The following is a 20,089-nucleotide window of genomic DNA, read 5'->3' as shown; positions in this document are numbered from 1 at the left end:
GCAGGCCGCATACTACGTTTATAAACAAGGAATGATCTTGTATGACCACGAGTAGCTACTGGTTCTGTTGGGTAAGACAGGTTATTTGAACTATGCTCCTAGATGCAAATGAAAACAAATCAGCTCTATGATACAGGGACTAGTGTTTAGTGAGAAATCAATGCTCAAAACACGGAAGAACAAAGTCATAGGGTCAAAGTATTGTATTATACATATTAATACATGGTTGCTTCTATACAAACCCGAATTACTTCATTCGTGGATTAATTATGAGTACATAACAAGACTGTCATACAAATTCTTGACTTTTTTTTGAAGGAGTGCTCAGTGAGCATGATAATATATACAGTGTGGGGAAATGAATCTATACAGGTGTATATACAGGTACAGTTGGAGTTTGGTCAGAAGATGGTTTGATCTCAACCAAGGATTCCTATGATTTCTGTGGGAATCCTGGTGATTCTGAACCTATGGATTCGTCGACGTTTCGACCCTAGTGTGCCCCTGTAGGTGGTCACGGCGGGTCTTTCTCAAGACAGGAGGGGAAGGACAGTTTCAAGATCAAGGCAGGGGTTCCTCAAGTTGATCTTGTATGGCTCAATGGCCTGTCGCATCTATCGTGTTGGAGCAACGGTCGGAGGCTTTCACTCGCTCTCAGCGGCTGGGTCCGATAGCAGCTGCTCCAAATTCAACCTTTCTTACCCAACAGAACCAATTTTTTGTTTAACTATTACATACCCAGGTTCTGAGGGACACCGGGTCACCCCTTTTTTGTAAATCATTACTGGGCCATAGTAACAGACTATCTTTCTTCCAGGAGGAACACAACTCACTTACTGGATCCTCAGATCTGCTTTTTGGGTTTAACGCCATAGGCGAATCATGCCAAAGTGACTTGTAAATCTGCATATATTGCATCGATTATAACTGAATGAATTTGTATTTATATAGCGCATGGCTACCCTGAGGCCTCCAAACTAAACATTCAATTGCAGTTCACTGGAAGGCTTCACATTCACCAAATATATGTATGTGTGTGTGTGGCTGTGTGTGTGTATCTATATATATATATATATATATATATATATATATATATATATATATATATATAATAAAGAGATAGCCCAAACCTTTGAGGCGGGTAATATCAGGAACCACAGCACCAATCACAATACCCAATACAGATTTGGAAAGGGCAGTTGCAGCAGAAGGACATAGGCTATGCAGACACCCACCATATACATTTAAAAGGTAAAAGAACCATGCCAGCAAAGTAATCCCTTGTGGGCGTGTCTGCGTTGTGCTGTGGGCATGTGCTGGGGGCGTGACAAACTCTGGGGGCGTGTGGTATGTTCTGCCGGGGTGGAGATAGACTACAAAAATTACGCAGACTTGAATCGAGGTACATTATCGATTTGCATACCATAATTCCCTTTGGTCTTAATTCTGAAGAGGAACTTTCAATACACTTGGGCTAACAATGCTATGTTCCCTTAGGCCCATTAGGTTAAGTTCTCTCTGTTTGTACCAACAAATAAGTCTCTGTACCAAATGCAATCAGGATGGTTATTGACTAAGATGTAAAAATGGTGGCATGTATCGTTATGTCCATATCTGAATAATCTTGCTTATCTTCACTTTATCCGCATCAATTAGACACACCATCAGGATAGTGATTTTGCCCATACAGGGCTCAATTGTGTTGTCAATTTGCATAATCTAAATGCTTAGGACTTTAAACCATTAATTATGGCCTTAGAGTTATCATTTATTGAAATCTTGAATTGAAATGCTATTACTATGAGTAACATTGTGCAGTGTTATGATTGTTTTCTTAACTGCATATAACCACTCTAAAATGGCCGCCAAAGTAACATTGCTAACTTGTCCTTTCTCTGTGTTAATGAATTCATGAGAAAAAATGTGATTTTGTTTTTTCAAATGCTTTAAATGGCGGCAGCCTCTGTAATGAGGTTGAAAAAGGCACGTTTGCCGAAACGAGTCCTATTTGTCCGTTAATAAACTAAACTTTCTTTAACCAGCCACGCGAGTGCGGCCGCTTCCTTCCCTGTGTGGGGGGGGGGGGGGGGGGGGGGGGGGGGGTGGAGTGGGAGTTCTCGGAGCAGATTTTCTTCGCGGAGCCACCACCGCGTTTCTGGACCGCACCCACTCCTGAGTGCTTGTACGGCTACGGTGGAAAAGGAGCTTGCTTATTGCCGTTGGAGCACCGCTGCAATTTGAATGACCCAGAGCAACGGACCTGCGGGAAACAACAAGGCGGGTGAGTCTTCATCGCGCCTGCCCGCTTGCTTATTAAATGCGAACACGCAGAGCTGGAGTTGTCTAAGTAATTAGCAGCTGGAGTGAGTGGTACTACACAAGCGGCGAAAATAATTCTTCGCCTTTCAATAAACGCACATTCAACCCGCTTGCATGCCACTGCCTTAGCATTTGAAGACACAATGTTTTCTGACACCGCGAGAAACGAAGAAGCTAATGATGTGTTTAAATGCAGCCCAATGCAGCGCTCTGACAAACCCACCGCGAATGAGGTTCCTGACTCACTTAAGGCACTGTTGAATAAAATAGAAAGACTAATGGAACGTGAAATCTGTAAATGGTGGGAAGCGACCTCACTACAGCGTTATTTAGAGGCAAAAAGAGTACCACGCGGATTACGTATGTATACCATCCCTTCTTATGAGAATCCGGACCCTGCGCCTCTCGAAGAGTGAGCAGAGTATACCGCTGAGTCAAGCGCCGGGATGCTAAAGATTCTCATTAAGTTTGCCTGGAGCGACAGGGAGAAATGCTTGAAGGAAATAGCGGAGACAGAGGCCTTAATTGATGCAAATACCGAAACAGCAGACAAAGCTGATTTACGCGAAAAAATGAAAACTCGTCTGATCGCATATCAAGAAAAAACCAAACTAAGAAAACACACGAAATTTAATCGTGATGCGAAGGACTATGAACAAGGAAGGATCCTCACCTTTGCACTCAAATTTGATGCCCCACGTGAGGAGCTTTTTTTAATTTTACAACAACAAGGGGCCCCAATTTCAGTCAGCAGGGACCTCGGGGAGCGTACTTTTTTTCAAACAACATTGGTCCCATGCATACAGGAGATTAGAGAACAAATAAAATATAGACAGAGTCAATCTATATTTAGAAAGACATGTCCAGCCGGACAGTGGTCTTTCAGAGTTTTTACTCAAGTTACATGTAGTTAAATCACACTGAGTACCTTCCACAAGTCAGCCAGTGTGGAACACAAGCCTGTGCCCAGCACTTACAGAACGGGTACAAAGGTTAGATGTAGAAAGCAAAGAAGGGCTTTATAAGGCAAAGCAAGTATGTCCGACATGAATACAATTGTACAGAGTATAACAACTAAGCACCTTAAAACACATAGTAATCACGTTTATAAGTTTTGGTGCTTTAAAAGGTCGACGGCGTTTCGGACCCCTATTAAATCACGGGGTCCATCATCAGGACAATTTCAATGAAAGCCTTAAATGATCCCCTGGCTGACGACGGATACCACTGAGTATCGCGGCGACTGCTGCCCGATTGTGGGCGGTCACTCTATATCCGGCCTATACCCTCCGAGGCAACTTGGCATTTAGAGGCTAAATCATTTAAGGCTTTCATTGAAATTGTCCTGATGATGGACCCCGTGATTTAATAGGGGTCCGAAACGCCGTCGACCTTTTAAAGCACCAAAACTTATAAACGTGATTACTATGTGTTTTAAGGTGCTTAGTTGTTATACTCTGTACAATTGTATTCATGTCGGAGATACTTGCTTTGCCTTATAAAGCCCTTCTTTGCTTTCAACATCTAACCTTTGTACCCGTTCTGTAAGTGCTGGGCACAGGCTTGTGTTCCACACTGGCTGACTTGTGGAAGGTACTCAGTGTGATTTAACTACATGTAACTTGAGTAAAAACTCTGAAAGACCACTGTCCGGCTGGACATGTCTTTCTAAATATAGATTGACTCTGTCTATATTTTATTTGTTCTCTAACCCCACGTGAGGAGCAGCGTCACGGAATACACAATCGAAGGAGACATCGGAATCAGCTGTGAGCACCGACACGGAACAATCAGGGGAGGAAACTACAGATACAACGCTTTATCCTGTGAGTGGCAGAGGGCGTTTTTTAGAAGAGTTTCAACTTATGCACAATTCACAACAACGAGGGGGGAGAGGCAGACCACAGGCCCAACAGAGCCGACAAAGCCGAGCAACAGGAAGACAAGAAGGGGTGACAGATACAGGACGACAACTAGGAATAGCTACCCAGACACGAAGCCAGAGAGTCCTGCGAAAGTAGAACGATCTGCAGATCTCTCCATTGTTAATTTAACACAACACAAGCTAACTAAAGACCAAGAAAGTGTGCTGAAAAAAAGCATGACCTTCTGCCACTCTAAAAAATTGGAATATACCCAAACTCGCATTGACTTGTATCTTTTCTCCCGCAAATTGAAACTGCAAAAATTCTTTAAATTACAAGGTGAAAATCGACCACCCTCTGAAGCAACATCCAGTGCTCACACCGAACTTTCCAACTTGTCAGGCAGTGATCTAAGAGCAATGCAACTGATTTCTAGCCAAGTACCAACTGACTCCCAGGACCCTCAAATGAACGTGATGGAAGCCATGAGATTTGGCATCAAACAAAGATCAGCACCTATGAATTTTAAACCGAAATCTACTTTCATACCAACATCAGCTTATGATGCTATCGATGTATTTGAGGAAGCAGTAAATCAAGATCTCTTGAGAATGAGAACAACTACATCGCCTAGCCTACAATATAATCTAACCAGAGGACAACAAAAGGCTCTAAAAGAATTACAGAATAATCATCAGTTAATAGTTAAACCCTCTGATAAAGGCGGCAATGTGGTATTGATGACGAGAGCATATTATACGCAGGAGGCGATGCGTCAATTGTCGGATGGTAACTGCTATCTAAAAATCAGCAGAGATGACTACATCAGAAGTATTGATCAATACCATAAACTACTTGTGAAATGGGCAGAGATATGCATGATTAATGACAACAAACATAAATTCCTGACTTGTCCTTATCCTGTAACATCCACATTTTACCATTTGCCAAAAATACACAAGGACATCCAACGACCACCCGGAAGACCTATTGTCTCCTCAATTCACTGCTTAACCGACTCCATGTCCCAGTACATTGATCATTTCTTTGCAGACTTTGTCAGAACTTTGCCTTCCTACATACAAGATTCTACTCACTTCATCAAGAATATTATGGACATACCATAGGAACCTGACATGTGGATGATCACATTAGACATAACCAATCTGTATACCGTGATTGATCACCAAAAGGGTATGCAGGCAGTCCGGTATTTTCTTAAGGGAAGATCACTTGAATATTCTGAACACAATGAAATGCTTTTGGAATTTGTTGACTTTGTTCTTCACAATAATATTTTTCTCTTTGACAAACAGCATTACCGGCAGGTAAGGGAGACTGCGATGGGCACCTGCTTCGCCCCCAGCTACGCAAACTTGTTTGTGGGCTGGTGGGAGAAGCAGGAGGCCTGGGCGGAACCTCTCAATGAATTTGTGAATTGTACTGTATTATGGAATAGGTACATAGACTATCTATTTATCCTTTGGAAGGGTCCCAAATCACAAGCAGAGGCTTATTTTGATCAACTAAATAAGAATTCTCTTAACCTCCACTTCATTGGACAGATGAGCCAGACTGTGGTATCCTTTTTAGACCTGCACGTATTCATTCACAATGGTAGACTATGTACCAAGCTGTTTAGGAAATCCACAGCGGGTAATTCCACTTTAGAGGCAAGCAGCAGTCATCAGAAATCATTGAAGAATAGTATCCTCTGTGGGGAACTACTTCGCCTCATGAGGAATTGTTCAAATGATAGGGATTATGAACAAGCAGCAACAGATGCTATTGATCGTTTTAAGGTCAGAGGATATAAGAGTGGGTTACTCAGTAAAACTTTGGAAAAAATAAAGAAAATCTCACGCAGCAGCCTTTTGAAAGCACGCGGACACCCCTCAGAATGTGATGTAAAATCAAGTAGATTTATCACCACGTTCTCTGGAGAAGCTGAGGGACTAAGAAAGATATTACATCGAAACTGGCATATACTTAAGGCAGGTCTGGTGATTGGTAAGGACTTACCAGAACAACCACAGATTACCTTCAGACGAAGCAGATCACTGAAAGATCATTTAGTGAAGAGTCATTATCAACCAGTCCCTTTTGTCCCTAGGCTAGATGCTATGACAGGATTTTTTCCTTGCTCAAAATGCAAGGCGTGAAAGAATAGCACAAAGGTACAAACATTCCAATTGCCAGGTAAAAATGTAACGAAAAAGATCAATCACTTTTTGACCTGTACCACACCTTTTTGTGTTTATTGTTTAGTATGTCCCTGCATCAAAATTTATGTTGGCAGCACTAAACATCCTGCCAAAAAGAGAATTCTAGAGCATGCTCGAGCCATCGAGAACAGGGATCCTACATATCCGGTGGCCCGTCATTTCTCTGAAATCCACAATGGTGATTGCTCATTGTTAAAGTTTTACTGTATTGACCATGTCCCAGTGAGTGAACGGGGTGGAGATACACTACAAAAATTAGGCAGACTCGAATCGAGGTACATTATCGATTTGCATACCATAATTCCCTTTGGTCTTAATTCTGAAGAGGAAATTTCAATACACTTGGGCTAACAATGCTATGTTCCCTTAGGCCCATTAGGTTAAGTTCTCTCTGTTTGTACCAACAAATAAATCTCCGTACCAAATGCAATCAGGATGGTTATTGACTAAGATGTAAAAATTGTGCCATGTATTGTTATGTCCATATCTGAATAATCTCGCTTATCTTCACTTTATCCGCATCAATTAGACACACCATCAGGATAGTGATTTTGCCCATACAGGGCTCAATAGTGTTGTCAATTTGCATAATCTAAATGCTTAGGACTTTAAACTATTAATTATGGCCTTAGAGTTATCATTTATTGTAATCTTGAATTGAAATGCTATTACTATGAATAACATTGTGCAGTGTTATGATTGTTTTCTTAACTGCATTTAACCACTCTAAAATGGCCGCCAAAGTAACATTGCTAACTTGTCCTTCCTCTGTGTTCATGAATTCACGAGAAAAAATTTGATTTTGCTTTTTCAAATGCTTTAAATGGCGGCAGCCTCTGTAATTAGGTTGAAACAGGGGGAAAAAGGCACGTTCGCCGAAACGCGTCCTGTTTGTTCGTTAATAAACTAAACTTTCTTTAACCAGCCATCCGAGTGTGGCCGCTTCCTTCCCTGTGTGGTGGGGGGTTCTCGGAGCAGACATATATATATATATATTACCTACTGGCGGTCGCCAGCAGGTAGTTATAGTTAGGATTGGCTACCATAGGAAATCCGCAACATTCTATTGGGAATAACTCTGACGCTGGTTGAGGAATTTGTGTGTAATTTTCCAAAATTTTGGCCAGCTCCACTGCGCTCCTTCCCTGAAAGTTTCAGGGGGATTCGTGAAGTGGGGGCTGAGAAAAAAGGGGGGTCCCAAAACGTGTTTTCCCCATGTTAATTTCCATAGGACGGTCTGACAAGTCTACAGCCCGAACCGCTGAACGGCATTACGCCAAACTTGGCAAAATTGTAGGGACTGGTAGGCAGATGTGCCTTTGCTATGTTTGGTGAAAATTGCTTCAGTGATTTTTACGAAAATTAACTTCAAAAACACACATATCTATAGGCGCTCTCCGAGCGCTCACAGGTGCGCGCACCGGGGAGCGCACCCGGCGCGCTACGGGAGTGCGCGAGCGGAAAGCTGATTGGCTGTCGGGTGTCTGTCAACATTCTAAACAGTCCGAAGAGTCCGCCATCTTGTGTCTCGGTAGAATCGAGACACAAGAGGTGAAAAAGAAAGGGGCAAATAATTAAAAGGGGGCAGAGTAGACACCCCCTGATCCCCTAGGTTTTCTGAGGGGGGCCTAGAAGGACCTTGAAGGGCAAAACAACTTTTTTTTTTTGTTGAAATTTTCGCAGGGTAAGCGCTGGCGCCGCTCCCCGGTACGCTCTCCGGTATGCGCACCAAGGGGAAAAACAGTGTAGAAAAATAGAGTAAAAAAATAAAGTAGAGTGTTTAAAGGAAAGTGATGCATTGCTGGAGTATGTCACAAAAATGGTGCAACTCCAGCAATGCATCCTTTCACATGGGGCTAGTCCCATGTGAAAGGGACTGCGTCAGTCTTATGCCTGCTGTGAGGCAGGCGCAAGATTAAGACGCAACAGCGTCGTAAAAGTGATGCAGTGAAATCTCATAGATTTTACTGCGTCGTTTCTACGACCCTTCCTTATGTTAATACGCCCCCTTTGCATACATTACAAATGGTGCAGGTATAATGTGGTGCAGGGGTTTACAAAGTGACGCATGTACCTAGATGCGTCACTTTGTAAATATGACTTAACAAGGTGCATTTTTTACACCACTGGTGCATCACAAAAAGTGACGCACCGGCGGCGTAAAAGTGACGCATGGCCTCATAAATGAGGCCTTCAGTCTTCTACTCATGCGTCATATTTAATGTATGACGCAATATGTCGCAAGGAGTTACAGATACGTCAGTATTTCTGACTTATCTGTAAGCGCAAAAGTGATGCATTGCTGGAGTGTGTCACAAAAGTGACGCAACTCCAGCAATGCATCCTTTCACATGGGGCCAGCCCCATGTGAAAGGGCCTGCGTCAGTCTTACGCCTGCTGTGAGGCAGGCGCAAGATTTTAACGCAACGGTGTCGTAAAAGTGATGCAGTGAAATCTCATAGATTTCACTGCGTCACTTCTACGACCCTTTCTTGCGTCAATACGCCCCCTTTGCATACATTACATCTGGCGCAGGTATAATGTGGCGCAGGGGTTTACAAAGTGATGCGTCACTTTGTAAATGTGACTCAACAAGGTGCATTTTTTACACCACTGGTGCATCACAAAAAGTGACGCACCGGCGGCGTAAAAGTGACGCATGGCCTCATACATGAGGCCTTCAGTCTTCTACTCTTACTTTTTCTTTCACTTCTCTGTTTCTTAACTGCCTTACTCACCTTGTCTCACACTCAATTGTCTTTATCCAGTCTGTATCTCCACTCTTTCCTAAATATCACTGCTCTTTTCTTACCCTTCCACACCACCGTTCTTTTACTACATTGTCTTCACTTATCCACATTCCCCATGTTCCCCTCCTTCTCCTCACTCTAGTTCCCCACACTCCTCTTCTTTCAGTCCCCCTACTTCACTTCCCTTCCCCTCTCGTCCTTTTCTTTGCTTTCTCACTCATTTTCCTCTCTTCTCTCACTGCACTCCACTTCAGTTACTCTTTTTCATTTTTTTAGGAATACAGCTCTTTGATGAGAATTGGAGGTGGTTCTAAAAAGAACTTTTTTTTTCTTCTTTTTTCCTTTTTTTGAAACAAAAACAGGGAATGGGAAACTGCTCAACAGGAGCAAAAAAAAAGAATCAAAATTAGGAGTGGGGTCGGCAGCGGTGGTTGTCTAATGCTCGAACCATGACTATAACACTTTGTTCCCCATAACAAAGTAGCTGATCATATTTTCTGCATTTAATTACGGCTTCATTAAAAGCAGGCTGAATATTAGCGATCAGCTCTTCTGGTCGCCCCCTCACCGATGTAGTTGGTCCTCCGGTTGAAGTAGAAGCACCATCCCTGGGAGCCTCTTGTGCCAGAGCACTTAGACTCTCCCGGGCATAGTTCTGGGGGTGCCTCCTCTCGACGTGGCAAATCATGGTGGAGTTACCAAATGAATATTTTTTGGTGGGGTCACCCTGTGAGAGGACAGTGTGACAAATTCGGCACTCCACCTTTGGAGCATTTACTTTTTTTTTATCATCTGGAATGGAAAAAAACTTCCATATGAAGTGTTCTTTTACCTGGGGCTGAGGAACCTCTTCATCAATAAATCTCTCTGTGTCATCATCGCTGCTGGATGTTCTGGCAGCCATGGTAATCCAACAATGATCCAAGAGCAAAAAGACAAGTCTTGCAGTCACAAAAGCTAAGAAGAAGTGAAGGAAATGGGTGGGGATTTCATTCTTTGTAAAAAAAACTGTTAGCAACCAATGAAAAGAGTTATTTTAAGGTCACATGACTTGACGTGCTTACGCTGCGTGCATCGGAGCGCTTCCGGGGGCGCTTACACGGCGCGAACGTAGGCACTTCCGGGGGCGCTTACGCGGCGCGCTTGAGTGACGTTTTGATAGCTTTACGGAAATGTAAAATCATTTTCATTTCGTAAATCAAAAATACTGCTTTAATAAGTATGGTACTAAATGTCTTGCATTATTAGTTAAATTTCATACATATTTTTTTTACGAACGCAGAAATAGCGCTCTCGGTGCGCTCTCGGGAGAGCTTGCCGGTGCGTGCACCCTGAGCGCACCAGGAAAAAATGTAAATAAATATATATACATTGAACAAATAATAAAAAAAATATATATATACATATATATATATATATATATATATATATATATAATAAATTTTTGTAAAAAACAGCTAATAAAAAAAAATCGTAGGTTACAAAGTCGATATACAAAGGAATTAGCTTTTAAAAAAACTATGAAATTCACTGAAAAAACCATAAGATTCACAAACGTTATAGTTGGGAATTAGTTTTTAAAAAACCTTTGAAATATTCACTGAAAAAACCATAGGTTTCACACTCGTTATAGTTAGGAATTAGCATTTAAAAAACCTTTGAAATATTCACTGAAAAAACTATAGGTTTCACACTCGTTATAGTTAGGAATTAGCATTTAAAAAACCTTTGAAATTCACAGAAAAAACCATAGGTTTCACACCAGTTATAGTTAGCTGAACATTTTACTCATACAAAACCATTGAAATTCCCACGTTATATTTAGTTGGACTCACTATAACTCGCGCGCCCGCAATCCACTGCTGATGATGTCACATATTACATCATTCATGACATGGTCAGTGACATCACGGATGACATCACTGATGACATCATCCATGTGATAATACGATGCACCTCCTCACACTCTAATCTAACCTTTGATACACCCAGTGTTAAATACAAACTACCATTCCTGAAATTATTGACACACCATTACCAGTAACTACATACGCACTCACTGATTTCTAGGTCTACACACACATCCACTCATTCACCCATACAATCACTCATACATACGGTCACTCATCAATACATATACTAACACATACTTACTCTCTTTTACAATCACTGATACAAGTACACATTGAACCATACAGTCACTTACGCAATCACAGGCTCTCATGTACATTCATTTATATATGGCAACTCTCACATGCACTGTGTTTTACATATGTACCTACTTGGACATGGAGCACTGAGGTAGCCATTCACTCACCAACACATCCATGCAGACAGTCAACCCCCCATATAGCTCTTTCCACATGCACTCTTGAACCCATATACCAAGTGAATCAACTGCTCACATATATATGCACAGTCACACACCTCCCAGCCACCCACCCACACACTCACCCTCACATACAAATACTTGAAAAACCAATCAATAACCCATATAGCCACTCATATAGCTACTGATCAACACATACAGCAGCTTACACAACAACAGACATACTGATGCACATATTCAGACAGTTTAGTCACTAACCAATGCATTCAGTAAGACACATTTAATCACTCATACGGTCAGTCACGCACCTACTAAATCCTTCATCCAGACACTCTTACATCCACTCATTCTTCAATATGTAAATTATTAACTTTAACTTAATTGTATTTTAACTTTTCAGAAACACACAGACACTGGATGATGTCATCAGTGATGTCATCAGTGATGTCATCAGTGATGTCATCAGTGATGTCATCAGTGATGTCATTTGAGATGTCATCAGTGATGTCACTGACCATGTCATGAATGATGTAATATGTGACATCATCAGCAGTGGATTGCTGGCGCGCGAGTTATAGTGAGTCCAACTAACTATAACGTGGGAATTTCAATGGTTTTGTATGAGTAAAATGTTCAGCTAACTAGAACTGGTGTGAAACCGATGGTTTTTTCAGTGAATTTCAAAGGTTTTTTAAATGCTAATTACTAACTATAACGAGTGTGAAACCTATGGTTTTTTCAGTGAATATATATATATATATATATATATATATAAAATACACATTTTTTAAATTTAATTCAAACATTTATTCTTTTAAATTGCATTATTCATATTATTTTTATTTAATATTTTATTTTATTACCCTTTACACCCTAAAAACGAATCCCACCCTGCTCCCTTTAAATACCACTGCACCCCATAATCATAACCCACCCTTACTCCTTAAAATACTCTAACACCCTTAAACACTAAACTATCTTAACCCTACAAATATGCCCTGTACCCCAAAACCCAAACCTATCCCTAAACCCTAAAAATACCCCTGTACCCCAAAACCCAAACCTAGCCCTGAACCCTATAAATACCCCTGTACCTCAAAACCCAAACCTACCCATGAACCCTAAAAATTCCCCTGTACCCCAAAACCCAAACCTAGCCCTGAATCCTAAAAATACCACTGTACCCCAAAACCCAAACCTACCCCTGAACCCTAAAATACCCCTGTACCCCAAAACCCAAACCTAGCCCTAAACCCTTAAAATACCCCTGTACCCCAAAACCCAAACCTACCCCTAAACCCTAAAAATACCCCTGTACCCCAAAACCCAAACCTAACCCTGAACCCTAAAAATAACCCTGTACCCCAAAACCCAAACCTACCCGTGAACCCTAAAATAACCGTGTACCCCAAACCTAGCCCTGAACCCTAAAAATACCCCTGTACCCCAAAACCCAAACCTAGCCCTGAACCCTTAAAATACCTCTGTACCCCAAAACCCAAACCTACCCCTGAACCCTAAAAATACCCCTGTACCCAAAACCCATACCTATCCCTAAACCCTAAAACTACCCCTGTACCCCATAACCTAAAACTATATCTGAACCCTTAAAATACCCAAACACCCCAAACATATACCTCAGTACCCCAAAACATATACCCGATACACATACTTACCTTATCCAAACATTAAAAAAACATGGTTTTACCATGCATGCATTTACAACGAATTTCGTTGTAAATGTATGCGTGGTAAAAGCATATAAAATGTAATGCCATGCATTATAATGGCATTGCGAGTCATGGTACTTTCGTAATGAAAGTATGCGGAGTGATGGTATGCGGAAAGAAAGTTGCGGAATAATGGGTGTTTACCCTCCCCCGGTAAGTACATTGGTGGCACGGCGGCCCACATCTCCAGCAACATACTCCATATTTTTTCACCACCCATTTGAAAAATGCACAAGTCTCTCTCATTGATGGCCAGCACCGACATACACTTTTAGACACCCCTCCCGCCACAAGTTCTAGAATTGCGAACTTTAGAACTGGGGAGCAACGTTCGAATCTCTGCATCAGCTCAACATCCTGTAATTCCAGGCAAATCGCTTTGTCTCCCTGTGCCTACCACAAATCAATGTGTTCTGCTGTAATGTAAATTGTGCTCATGCCATGTTGTCGAGTTCGCGCTATATAATATTGCAAGGAAAAATAAAGTAGGGAAACTCGAGTTCACACACTACTGAACGCGCACTCTTAAGTGCATCAGCAGTGCACTGTGAATCGGAGCATTTCACAGGCCTGTCACAGATAAGAAATGCTATCAAAACGAAATCCTACAAAACAATATACTACTGGCCGGCAGCAATTCATACCCGGACAACATCGGGACGGGCTGCTAGGGTGTGTGTATATATATATATATATATATATATATATATATATATATATATTCACTGAAAAAACCATAGGTTATAGACCATATATAGTTAGGGATTAGCATTTACAAAACCTTATTTCACTCACACAAAACCATTGAAATTCGCATATATAGTTAGTTGCACTAACTATATATCGCGCACCCGCAATCCACTGCTGATGATGTCACATATTACATCATTCAGGACATGGTCAGTGACATCACTGATGACATCACTGATGACAACTCAAATGACATCACGGATGACAACATCCAGTGACTGTATGTTTCTGTAAAGTTAAAATATGTCTTACATATTGAAGAATGAGTGGATGTATAAATGTCTGGATGAAGGATTTAGTAGGTGCATGACTGATTGTATGAGAGAGTGATTAAATGCGTCTCACTGAGTGCATGGGTTCGTGATTAAACTGTCTTAATTTGTGCATCATTATATCTGTTGTTCTGTAAACTGCCGCATGTGTTGATCAGTAGCTATATGAGTAACTATATGGGTTATTAATTGGTTGCCCAAGTATTTGTATGAGAGAGTGAGTGTGTGTGTGGGGGTGGCTGGGAGGTGTGTGACTCTGTGCATAGATGTGTGAACAGTTGATTCACTAGATGTATGGGTTCAAAACTGCATGTGGAAACAGCTGTACGGGTGGTTGACTGTGTGCATGAGTGTATTGGTGAGTGAATGGATATCTCAATGCTACATGTCAAAGTAAGTACATATGTAAAACACAGTACATGTGAGAGTTGACATATATAAATTACTGTGTTTAAGAGCCAGTGAATGTGTGAGTGGCTGCATGGATCATTGAAAACTTGTATCAGTGATTGTATAAGAGAGTAAATATGTGTTAGAATATGTTTCAATAAGTAAGGTGTGTATAACTGTATAGTTGAGGAAATGGAGGTGTGATTGATTCTTTGCATGACTGTCTAGGTGTATGAGTAACTCCATGGATGAGTGACAATCTGTGAGTGTCTGTTTTCACTGAGTGTATCTAAGGTTATATCAGAGTCTGTAGAGGTTCATCGTATTAACACATGAATGATGTCATCTATGATGTTGTCAGTGATGTCATTTGAGTTGTCATCAGTGATGTCATCAGTGATGTCACTGACCATGTCATGAATGATGTAATATGTGACATCATCAGCAGTGGATTGCGGGTGCGCGATATATAGTTAGTGCAACTAACTATATATGCGAATTTCAATGGTTTTGTGTGAGTAAAATAAGGTTTTGTAAATGCTAATCCCTAACTATATATGGTCTATAAACTATGGTTTTTTAAATTGAATTTTCAAGGTTTTGTAAAAGCTAATTCCTAACTATATATGGTCTATAACCTATGGTTTTTTCAGTGAATATCAATGGTTTTTTAATAGCAAATATCAAAAGCTGTAAAATGTATTATTCTTTTAAATGAAAAATATATTTTATATGTTTTTAATAAAAAGAATTTATGCATCTGCCAAACCCTGACCTCTTAATAGTGCACTGTGGTGGAAATGATTTGGGCACTATGACTGGGATTGGTCTGGAAATGCTTTTAAAGAACACCTTTCATCAATTGATGACACATTTTCCCCAAACTGCCTTGGTATATTCCAATATATGCCAAAGACAGAAATGGAAGTGGTCCAACCAATTTTTTCCACAATTTGAGAAAGCACGGAAACATGTGAATAAATCTGTTTCTGCTTACATGACAGACTATGGAATGAGTTTAATATACAACAATAACTTGCGTTACAACATTCAAGACATCTACAGAAGAGATGGTGTGCACTTCTCCGATGAAGGGAATAGAATATTCGTCCTTTATTTAAAACTGTGCATTGGAACCTACTTGTAGGTACCTAAATTAGCCACAGAACCCAATAGCTCTTTTCAGAGCTACCCTACCTCTGATCATTGAAAACGTTTATCTTTTTCTAACTTTTTTTTTTCACCAAAGTACGCTCCCCGGTTCGCTTACCGGTGCGCGTACCGGGCGCCCCCGCGATATTTTTCAATTTTTATTTTTTTATTTTTGCATATATCAGCGTCCTAAGCCCCCCTCAGAAAACCTAGAGGGTCACAAAGTGTCTACCGTGCCCCCTTCTACCAATTCCGAACATTGTTTGTCCTCCATCTTGTGTCTCAATTCTACCGATACACAAAATGGAGGACTCCCGTAACGCTGCCGGTTCGCGTACCGGGGAGTGCACCGGTAAGCGCTCGATAAAAAAAGGTGGGAAAGTAATTTACAGAAAAACCACTACAGACACTTTCATCAAATATAGATTAGGCCCTACTACATAGCAGTCCCTACCATTTACCCAAATTTGATGGAATTCCATTGAGAAAATTATGCTGTAAGCCTGACTAAATATCCTGAGGTAAATTACCTAACAAAAACACTTATGAAGTGTTAGAATTGACAACCAATTAAAATGCTACTTTCAATATCTTCTATTATTTCATGACATTTGATTGGTTATGTACCTGAATATATATATATAAAGAAAGAGAGAGAAACACAGCCATTTTGACTACTACTTCCTGAAGTACATATCAAGTGCATTTCAACTGAGAACTTAAACTTCTTTTTGAAAGGTAAGATGTTATTTTAAAAACTGAAGTATGTTCTGCACTTTAAGTTAATTAGGAAAACATTTTCTGATAGTTATATACTATCCCTTTGTAATAGTTATAGAATAAGATAGACTTCTCTGTTTTAGTTATGGATGGAGTTAGGCTTGTCTTGTATAATTAAGAATTTACTTAGGCTTTATCACATACATTTTTTATATTTCTACTTCCAGTCTGATACCATACACTGCCCAAAGATAAAATCACTGTTTAAAAAACCAAACTACCTGTCTGTACTTAAACCCAACAGTGCCCTATCTTTACTGATATATTTTTTTAAAATCCAATTTACAGCACAAAAATGGAAGGAGAGCAAATTAATACCATCGAAATTGTTCTGGAAAGCAACAAAGATACAGAAATTGAACCCAATGACTCTGAATTCTTTGATGAATCACGGGACTTTGAACTTCTGCAATGTGTAGAATCAGTAGATTACCTGATTGAAAATGAGAACATTTCTGACAATCAATTATTAGAAGTTCTTTTTAATTTTGAAAACGAATCAGAGAAATACATTTATATTTAATAATTCAAAAATTGTTTGAGACATTATTCATTTTTATATGTATTTTTTAAACTAGTACCAAATTGATTATAATGTAAAATCAGACTTCAAATATACTGTGCAACTTTTTTGTGTTACATAGTAAGTTTGCTCATAGTTACTTCCTTTCTTCCACTATATTATCTCCAATGTGTATTTAACATCTCTTTATCATCTCCTGCCTCCATGGTGTTTCTGCTTTCCTGACAGACTACGCTATGAATTCCATATACCACAATAACTTCTGAAACAACATGCAAGATATCTACAAAGGAAACGGTGCATTTTTATTTTTAGACTCTGCATTGGTACCTACATGTTGGTACTTAAATAAAAAAAATTAAAAAAAATACAACAAAAAGAACAATCAATATACATACATTATTTGAACATTCTTTAATCCTATTTTCCCTATATTACGCTTCCCGGACCGCTTCCCGGTGCGCGTACCGAGCGCTCCCCCCGCAAAAAAAACAATAATACATTTTTTTTTTCTCCCCGCGGGGCCCTTTTAAAGCCTCCTCATCAAACCTAGGGGGTCAGGGAGGATGTACTCTGCCCCCTTATGCTCATTTCCCCCTTTGTTTTTGCCACATCTTGTGTCTCGATCCTACCGAGACACAAGATGGCGGCCGCTCCGGACTGTTTAGAATGTTCACAGTCACCGGGGAGCCAATCCGCTTCTCCTAGCGAAGTTCCGTTGCGCGTCAGGTACGCGAACCGGGGCGCTAACCGGGACGCTGTCACAGATATATCTGTTTTTTAAAACGTTAATTTCTCAAAATCCACTGGAGCACATATTTTAAGACATAGCAAAGGCACGTCGGGCAAACCATATCTACAATTTTGCCAAGTTTCGTGTAAATCCATTCAGCCGTTCGAGCTAAAAGTGATTCCAACCGCCCTATGGAAAAATGAATGGGAAAAACGCGTTTTGGGACCCCCCTTTTTTCTCGGCCCCCCCTTGACGAAACCCCCCCAAATTTTCAAGGGCTGCTCAGAAACGAAATGTGCCATTTTCCTGAAAATTTCAGCCAATTCCGTCCACAAACATCAAAGTTATTCGACATAGAATTTTCAAAAATCCCATAGGTAATATATATATATATATATATATTTGTAGAAGAGATTCATCACAACTCCCTCAACCTTCACTTCACATCTCACATTAATAAAACAAGTGTAGAGTTTTTAGATGTGAAAGTGTATATCAAAAATGAAAAGATTGAAACAACTTTGTACAGAAAACCCACTGCCGGGAATGCCACGCTTCATGCCACTAGTTTGCATCCCAAGCACTTAAAATCTGACCATAGGGAATGCTAGCTATTAAGATTAAAACGCATCTGTAGTTCTACCATGGATTTTGATCAATGCCTTACTGACATGATCATAAGATTGAAAGCACGCGGGTACACTAACAAAATACTACAGTAGACTGTTGAAAAAGGCAAAATTAAGATCTAGAGAAAGCCTTTTCAAATCCAAGGAATCCAGTGAATCGGGTACGGAAATAGATTTGGCCACAGGAGAGGTGATTGCAAAAAATGAAAGTCCTAGACTGATAAGAACATACAGTAGTGAAGAAAGAAAGATCAAGGTCGTTGTAAAGAAGAATTGGCCCATACTGTAAACAGATGCAGTACTCAACCCCAGGCTACCTAGTACTCCCACTATTCCATTCAGGAGAGCAAAAAACATGGGTGCAGTGCTAGATAAGAGTAGCCCAGCGATTAGACAAAATATTATGTGGCTTCAAGCTGCACAGGGAATCCGTAAATGCACCAGTTGTAGAGCCTGCAAATTTGGGGCTAACACCACTCATTATCAAACCCCGTTCAGAACGTAGGATGTGGCTATTTCTGGTAGCTACAATTGCAAAACGGAATTTGCTGTATATGTCTTGACGTGCACCTGTGGCTTAAACTACATCGGTATAACAAGGCTAAAGGTGCATGTCAGAATTTTGCAGCATCTCTGTGCTATTCTGCACAGAGACCCCCCCTTACCCAGTGGCACGTCACTTTAAGAGAAGTCACAATAATGACGTTGCCTGTATAAAATATTTTGTAGTGGTGGCAGTTCCTAAATTGCGTAGGGGTGGAAATCGTGAGCGCCAGCTGAGACAACTGGAAACTAAGATGATCTTGGAGTTCGACAGCAAATGGCTGAATGGGTTGAACAATACTGAAGAGATGCACAATTTCCTTTAACCCCTTAAGTGCTGCAGTTGGACGTCGCGAGCACTACCTTCGTAGTGCTGCGTACGTCCAACGGCCGACACGGCCCGCCCATTTTGCGGAAGTGCCGCACTGCCTTCGAAATCGCGGCCACGGCAAACGGGTTAAGTCCTCGGTTCCCCTTTTTTTAATCTCGATCAATCCAATCCCTGATATGAGTAATGCAATTGTGGCACCCCCCTTCTCTGATGCTGTATAGGATATTGGGTTCAAATGTATTCGTGAAACTGTCTTAATATATAGGTTCCTCAATAATAAGCACACAAGAAAGTTATTTCCTGTCTAAAATAACTTATTTAACTCTTTAAGTATGCCTGATTTAAATAATATATGTATTACCTCTTTTTGCACTATTTTTACCGATATGATGAATTTTTTAATGTTATTTATATGCTTTTAACAATTTTATCCAAACATTGGTTTATTATTTTTAACAATATTTATACATATTATCCATCGTACGGTTTGCACTTTTTAAGCTTATTTGCACAACATTGCACAGTTTTGCACAGTGAATTAGCTGCTGTTTTGTTATTTGCACTAGTATAACTATTAAGTAGTTTAAAGACTCTGGATGATTTATGCAGTCATTATAATCTTATGAAGGGAAGGCTTCACATGTGATAAAATCTTTGTGTATTTGTACAGGAATATAACCTAGTTTGACCCCAAAAGGATGGAGTCCAAGGGTTGACATTTGTGCAATAGATGGTGAAATGTATTTATACCGAAATATATATATATAT

General features: G+C 40.3%; 1 protein-coding gene across 1 annotated transcript in view; it reads left to right on the top strand.

Annotated features, from left to right (window-relative positions):
• LOC147730672 (peroxisomal bifunctional enzyme-like) overlaps positions 1-20,089 on the top strand; it is a 513,256-nt gene that overhangs the window by 733 nt on the left and 492,434 nt on the right. The gene's annotated exons all lie outside the window — the stretch shown is intronic.

The sequence above is a fragment of the Lissotriton vulgaris genome, chromosome 2_1 (genome assembly GCF_964263255.1).
Source record: "Lissotriton vulgaris chromosome 2_1, aLisVul1.2, whole genome shotgun sequence".
Classification (NCBI taxonomy): domain Eukaryota; kingdom Metazoa; phylum Chordata; class Amphibia; order Caudata; family Salamandridae; genus Lissotriton; species Lissotriton vulgaris.
Note: the sequence above shows the minus strand (reverse complement) of the source record. Positions and strands in the feature narration are given on the sequence as shown.